The 7,211-nt window shown below is 40.4% G+C and overlaps 1 non-coding gene across 1 annotated transcript; it reads left to right on the top strand.

Moving 5' to 3' along the window:
* The first annotated feature begins 5,799 nt into the window (after positions 1-5,799).
* LOC112207155 (U6 spliceosomal RNA) lies at positions 5,800-5,907 on the top strand. Its single transcript, XR_002941621.2, has one exon. It is a non-coding gene; the product is annotated as a U6 spliceosomal RNA (small nuclear RNA).
* Positions 5,908-7,211: the final 1,304 nt, after the last annotated feature.

Raw genomic sequence — 7,211 nt, 5'->3', positions numbered from 1 at the left:
AGTGGTTAGATTAAATATTAAAACCAGAGACTGGGCTCAGTGGCTCACACCTGTAATTCCAGTAGTCTGAGAGGCTGAGGTGGGCGGATCACCTGAGGTGGGGAGTTCGAGACCAGCCTGACCAACACGGAGAAACCCCATATCTACTAAAAATACAAAATTAGCTGGGGGGGCGGGTGGTGCATGCCTGTAATCCCAGTTACTCGGGAGGCTGAGGCAGGAGAATCGCTTGAACCTGGGAGGCAGAGGTTGCGATGAGCCCAGATCGCGCCATTACACTCCAGCCTGGGCAACAAGAGTGAAACTACGTCTTAAAAACAAAACGAAACAAAAAACCAAAAAACAAACACCTGAAAGAGCCAGTGCCCTTATACAAAGGCTGGAATATAACAAAAGCCCACCAAGAGTCTTCCCTAGGCATTTCCTGGACCATGAAGATAACAAAGGAACTCTTAACAGGACCCGTTTAGGATTGAACAAGTTTTGTTTTGTTTTGTTTTGTTTTGTTTTGTTTTTGTTGTTTGAGGTGGAGTTTCACTCTTGTTGCCCAGGCTAGAGAGTGCAATGGCGCGATCTTGGCTCACTGCAACCTCTGCCTCCCTGGTTCAAGCAATTCTCCTGCCTCAGCCTCCCGAGTAGCTGGGATTACTGGAATGCACCACCATGCATGGCTAATTTTGTATTTTTAGTAGAGGTGGGGTTACTCCATATTAGTCAGGCTGGTCTCGAACTCCTGACCTCAGGTGATCCACCTGCCTCAGCCTCCCAAAGTGCTGGGATTACAAGCGTGAGCCACTGTGCAGGACCGGGATTGAACAAATTTTTTTGGAGGTCTGGAGAAACTCCCAGGACCTCTACAACAAGTTTTACTGGGGGGTCTAAAGGAACTCCCCAAAATTCCATGACTTAGCAGGAGACAAGATAAGGGTAATCATCCCTATAACCTGTTAAAACAAAGATAACACCATGCTCAGGCGTGGTGGCTCACACCTGTAATCCCAGCACTTTGGGAGGCCGAGGCAGGCAGATCACTTAAGGTCAGGAGTTTGAGAGCAGCCTGGCCAACATGGTGAAACCTTGTCTGTACTAAAAACACAAAAATTAGCTGGGTTTTGTGGCGTGTGCCTGTAATCCCAGCTACTCAGGAAGCTGAGGCAGGAGAATTGCTTGAAAACAGGAGATGGAGGTTGCAGTGAGTTGAGATTGTGCCACTGCACTCCAGCCTGGGTGACAGAGTGAGAATCCACCTTAAAGAGAAAAAAAAAAGAGAGAGAGAGAGATGATAACAGCCCTTTCCCAAAGCAACCCTCCTTCTTGCCTGGGGACTAGACTGCCTTTGTAGGACTAACAAATTAGCCAAAAAATTGGAAATTATGGTTTAGAAGCCATTCAACTGTTGGTTACAAGATTCTGACCCTCCGTAAACTGCTCCTAAGATCACTGCTTGAAATATTTTGCAGACCCTGCACTTGATGGATCAGCTGGAACCACCCAGATTGATTAACTGGCTTATCTGATCTTGTGGCCCCTACCCAGGAATGAACTCAGTGCAAGAGGACAGCTTCAATTCTGTATGATTTCATTTCCTACCTAATCAATAAGCACTCCTGGCTCACTAGCTTCCCCCGCCCCCCACCAAGTTATTCTTAAGAACTCTGATCCCTAAATGCTCGAGGAGACTTGATTTGAGTCATAGTAAAGCTCTGGTCTCCCACACAGCCATCTCTGTGTGAATTATTCTTTCTCTATTGCAATTTCCCTATCTTGAGAAAACAGCTCTGTCTAGGCAGTGGGCAAAGTGAACCCATTGGTCAGTTACAAATTTGGGGTCTCATCCAGGATTGCCCTTGTGGCTACCTGTCCATGGTTCATTAGACCCCCTCCAGTGATAAATCCAGAGGCCAGCCCAGGTGGCTGCCTAGTCTTCTTGGACTAGGGGCTGACCCTGGTACTCTCTACTAACGGGGTGCTGCTGACCCAATGTGCCGGGATTTAATTGCAATAGAGAAACAGTCCTGGGGAGATGTCCCATAACTGTAACCGTATCACAGGGTGCCTGTCTGTAGCCCCATTGCGGGGTGGGTGTCTGTCTGTAGCCCCATTGCAGGGTGGGTGTCTGTCTGTAGCCCAATTGCAGGCTGTCTGGACTGATGGGTATCCTAGGCATTGCCAACACCTCCTTCCTTCTCCAGACTGGTTCTATAGCCCCGTGGTAGGAAGTCTGTCTGTAGTCCCATGGTAGGGTGTGTCTGTGGCCCCACTGTGGGGTATTTGTAGTTCCACAATGGGGTGTCTGTCTTGGTTCAGCTCCTTTGGAAATCTCAGTTTGTCTGTAGCCCCATTGTGGGGTGTCTCTCTAGGTTCAGGTCCTGGGGGGTCTTGGATGGCTCTCCCTAACTAATAGAAAGAGTCTTGGTGCAGGAGATTTTTCACTCAGGAAGATTTTGGGGAGATTTCTCAGAGAATAGGAGGATAGTTTGGAAGGGATATTCCTGGAGTTCTTGGTTAGGAATCTAATTTGGAAGGCCTTCTGTCCGTCTTATCTTTGAGTGTGTTTGCAAATGTGGAGGGGATCTCAGAAAGAATTGCTGATAAAAGTCAAGCAGGCCTAACTCAGAGAACCCTCTTTATTTGTCTGGTAACATTCAGTGAGTCCTAAAGAAGGCTCAGCAGGCCTGTCTTGGGGTGATTATCTTCTCTTCGCCTTGCCTAGAGACCCCAGTGTGAATCACCACCTGAAGGTCTTTCCTCCCAACCTGGAGTGGATCAAATACAACATGAACTAACAGGAGAAAGTGTGAGCCTTGCTGGGTTGATATTGGGTGCTGATCGAGGTGACTAGTGTCTGTTTGGTTATGTGTATTTTGCTGGGATGGAAAATGTTAATTCTGTTCCTTATGCAGCCCATTGGGCAACATCTTGCAAAATTGAGAATCTCTTGCCTATGGTTCCATACAACAGAAAAGATTGATTTTCTTTTGTAAAGTGGCTTGAACCCCACAGCTTTGGCACAGCAAGCAGGGTCATCAAAATCTGCTTGATTCTTCTGGCAGCTGAAGAGAAAGAGAGCCCAGAAAACTGGTATGCTAGCCAGAAGGGTCCAAATTTTTACAAGCCAAGTTTCTGGTTTCTCTCTCTCTCTCTCAATCTGTGTGTGTGTATGTGCACGTGCACGCACGTGTGTAAATGGGAAACATCACTGTCTTCTCTGCAAGGGTTTAATTAGTAGAAAAAAAGGATATATGATACTAATCTTAGGCTGTAGCAAATCTGGTGTACTTTGTGCTAAGAATTTGAATTTCTGTGTTGTTCTGTAATGGAGAGAAAGGTATCACAGGATAGAACTTGGGTTTAGGACCCCTATAAGCCTGCTTTACAAGCCAGCTTAGCAGGCTGGTCAGTTACAACCTTTGCTATGGGTCCCTGAAACTAATATGGGATTAAATTTATCTGTCTTGTTTTGTGTCCTTAAGAGCTTAACCTTGTGACCATGCAAGAATACTTTTTCTTGGTTCCTACCACCCAGAAGACAGAAAATTTGGGGTTCATGTCAGACTTAGCCCTAAAAATTATTTTGAGCAGTAAAGAGCTTTTGCAAGCTTGAAATTGGTTGCTCTAGACTTTTTCTGGGAAAAGCAGTAGAAACTGCTAAATGGTATATAGGTCAGTTGCCAAGGCTTTGTCTTTTGACAGTGGTGGCCTGCATTTAATTCTTGGCTTCTGGAATAATTCCTTTCTGGTTTGTTATTTGTGTAACTTTGTCATTTATTAAGGGTTTGTTTTCCCCCATGGATAGCTTCTGATTTGCTGCCTTGGATTTTCCTTTCTCTAAACTACCCTTGGGGAGATTCTAAATCTTGTAAAAAAAGAAAGAAAGTAAAAAAAAAATGGAAACTGCTTACCATTACTTTGAGACACCTTATGCGTCCATGGTTAAGTTATAACCTTAGTTAAAACTTATTAATTTATGTGGAAAATTACCTGTGGTAGAAATCAAAAGCCAAAAATATCAGCTGTCTTGGCTACAGTCTGGTAATAAGAGATTTAAAAGAATTTTTTAAAAGAGTACTATGGTTAAAATAACTTAATTAAAAGTGGATAAACAAGCTATAGATATATTTAAAAGGCCTTTATTTTTTCTCTTTTTGAATTCTGTTTTTCTGGGAAAAGGTTTGTTTTCTTCCCAGTCGACTAAATTATTTTTCTCCATTTTGTCTTGCCACTCGTAATGCAAATATGAGAGGCCCTGAGATAACTTCTGGTAGCCTGGGACTCCTTGGGAAAAACAGAGGAGGCATCACAGACCTCATTTTGGAAAAAAAAAAAAACAAGAAAGAAAAAAAAAACCCCTATGTTTTCCTCATGAAACCCCATGAATTAAAAATGGATAGATACCTCTGAAAATCTAAGGCTCTGTTCTGTTTTGCATTGTGTTATCTGAATGTTACATAGCATTGGCCAAATGGGCTTGGTTTAGTAATCCTTAAAGTAAGTACAATAACAGCAACTACTTTGTAGGTTTCTTGTGACAATTTCAGTGAGGAAATATATATACAGATAGTGCTTGACTTATAGTAGCTCAATTCGTGATTTTCAAATTTACAACAGTATAAAACTATTCTGTTTTTTATTTTCAGTCCAGCATTCAATAAATTACCTGGTATATCCAATACTTCATTATAAAATACCCTTTGTGTTATATGATGTAGCTCAGCTATAGGCTAATGTAAATATTCTGATCAAAATACAAATAAGGAGACTGTATTAGTCCCTTTTCATACTGTTATAAAGAACTGCCCAAGATTCTGTAATTTATAAAGGAAAAAGGTTTAATTGACTCACAGTTCAGCATGGCTAGGGAGGCCTCAGGAAATTTGCAATCATGGCGGAAGGTGAAGAGGAAGCAAGGCACCTTCTTCACAAGGTGGCAGGAAGGAACAGTGCTGAGTGAATGGGAAAAGAGTCCCTTATTAAACCATTAGCTTTCATGAGAACTCACTATCATGAGAACAGCATGGGGGAAACTGCCCCCATGATTCAATTACTTTCACCTGGTCTCTCCCATGACACCTGGGGATCATGGGGATTACAATTCAAGATGAGAACTGAGTGGGGACACAAAGCCTAGCTATTCCACAGACTAAGCTAAGCTGTGATTTTTGGTAGGTTAGGTCTATCAAATACATTTTTGACTTATGATATTTTCAATTTACAATTGATTTATTTGGATGTAACCTCATCATAAGTTAAGGAGCATCTGTATATACTATACACACACACAAACACACACATTGATAAAATGCTTAGCTCATGTAAATTTGCTAAATAAACATTTTCTTTTTTTTATTATTATTATTTTTGTTCCATCAAATTTTTCTCTTTTATCAATTAGCTCTGCATCATTGCTTGTCCTTTGCTGAATTTTACCACAGTCCATGTTGGTTCATAGTGGACAAGCCACTTTCTTATGTTAAGGCTGATATACAATCAGCAGAGAACTCTATCTTTATGCACAATTGCTCAAATGTTAGACCTTCATGAAATTTTTACAACCCTCTGACCACGTGTGTCCCTGTTAGATAGTGCACAGATACATGTGTTGCTGGAACTTAAGGTGAAGTGGCTCCCCTCCAATTAACACTCTGAAAAAAAAAAAAAAGGCTGCAGCTCTCCAGAAAAACCATTTCTCTGTGCCTGCTCCAGATTTAATGGAAAAAAGGAGTTTTATAGTATGTGCTGTCTTTGGCTGCATGCCACTCAAAAGCATTCATCCATTATTAAATTAAAAATTACTTCATGATGCTCACTTCAGCAGCATATATACTATAATTGGAATAATTTAGAGAAGATTACCATGGCCTCTGCACAAAGATGACACATTAATTCGTGGTTATATTCTATAAATTAGAAGCAGGTACTTTCATATATTGTACTGAAAGTGAAAATGGTAAAACTCCATAAAGTTTAATCTAGCAATAGCTTCCAAAATTGCAAATGTGTTTACCCCTTGATTCAGCAATCTCAAGTTCAGAATTCCGTCCATCAGATACACCTACACACATATGAATAATGTATTTCCAAGGTTTTCACCAAGTGTTGTTTTTAATTGTAAAGTATTAGGAAAATTTAAAAATCTATCAACAGAAGAGTGGTTAAATCAACTGATTTATATTCATATAATGGAATAGAATACAGACTGAAAAAAAAAGAGAATGCTCTCTATGTATTGCATAGAAAGATATCCAAAATATGCAATACAATATATACTGTTTAAGGGTATAGAACAGTGGTATATCTTAACTTTTGAATAAGAAATGTGGCGTGAGAATGTATAGTCATATTCTTGTATTTGCATATAAATAAGCTGTTATGTACTGAATGTTTGTGCCTTGCAAAAAATCATATGTTGAGATCTAATCCTAGATGGTAACTGCAAATGGGGCCTTTGGGAGGTAATTAGATCATGATGGTAGAGTCCTCATAAATGGGATTAGTGCCTTTATACAAGACCAGAGAAATATCTGGCTCTCTTTTCCTCATGGGAGGATATAGTAGAAAGAAAAATCAGCTGCCCACCACCTGGAAGAGGGCCCTCATCAGAACCCAATTATGCTGGCACTCTGATCTTGAAATTTCAGCCTCCAGAACTATGAGAAATAAATATTTGTTGTTTGAGCCACCCAGTCTATAGTAATTTACTATATCAGCCTGAAATAAGACATAAACTAATAAAATCTATTACCAACATCAAAGATAGAAAACTATGGCCAGCAGGCCTGTTGTTTGTTTTCTTTTTTATTTTTCCACATTCTTGACTCTAATGCCTATTTTTATAAAGTTTGATTGGAGCACAGCCATATCCATTTGATTTTGTATTGTCTATGGCTGCTTTTTCACTACAACAGCAAAACTGAATAACCACAATAGAGAACATATGACCTGAAAGCCTAATATATTTACTTCTTGCCCTATATAGGAATATTTTGCCAACACCTGAGCTATAATGTGGGGAGAATGGATAGGAACACAGGGAAAGCAAGACTTCTTTATGTGGCTACTCTTTTACATAATTTGGTTTTTGAACTTATAAATAGAGAAGTACTGCCTGTTTGCAAAATTAAAATCAAAACAAAACCAATAAAATCAAGTTTTAATCTTCTGTGTAAGAAACACTCATAAACCTACAGCAGGGATTTGTGTGTGAGCTTATG

This window comes from Pan troglodytes, chromosome X (genome assembly GCF_028858775.2).
Source record: "Pan troglodytes isolate AG18354 chromosome X, NHGRI_mPanTro3-v2.0_pri, whole genome shotgun sequence".
In the NCBI taxonomy this organism is placed as follows: Eukaryota; Metazoa; Chordata; class Mammalia; order Primates; family Hominidae; genus Pan; species Pan troglodytes.
This window is presented reverse-complemented; position numbering and strand designations above follow the sequence as displayed.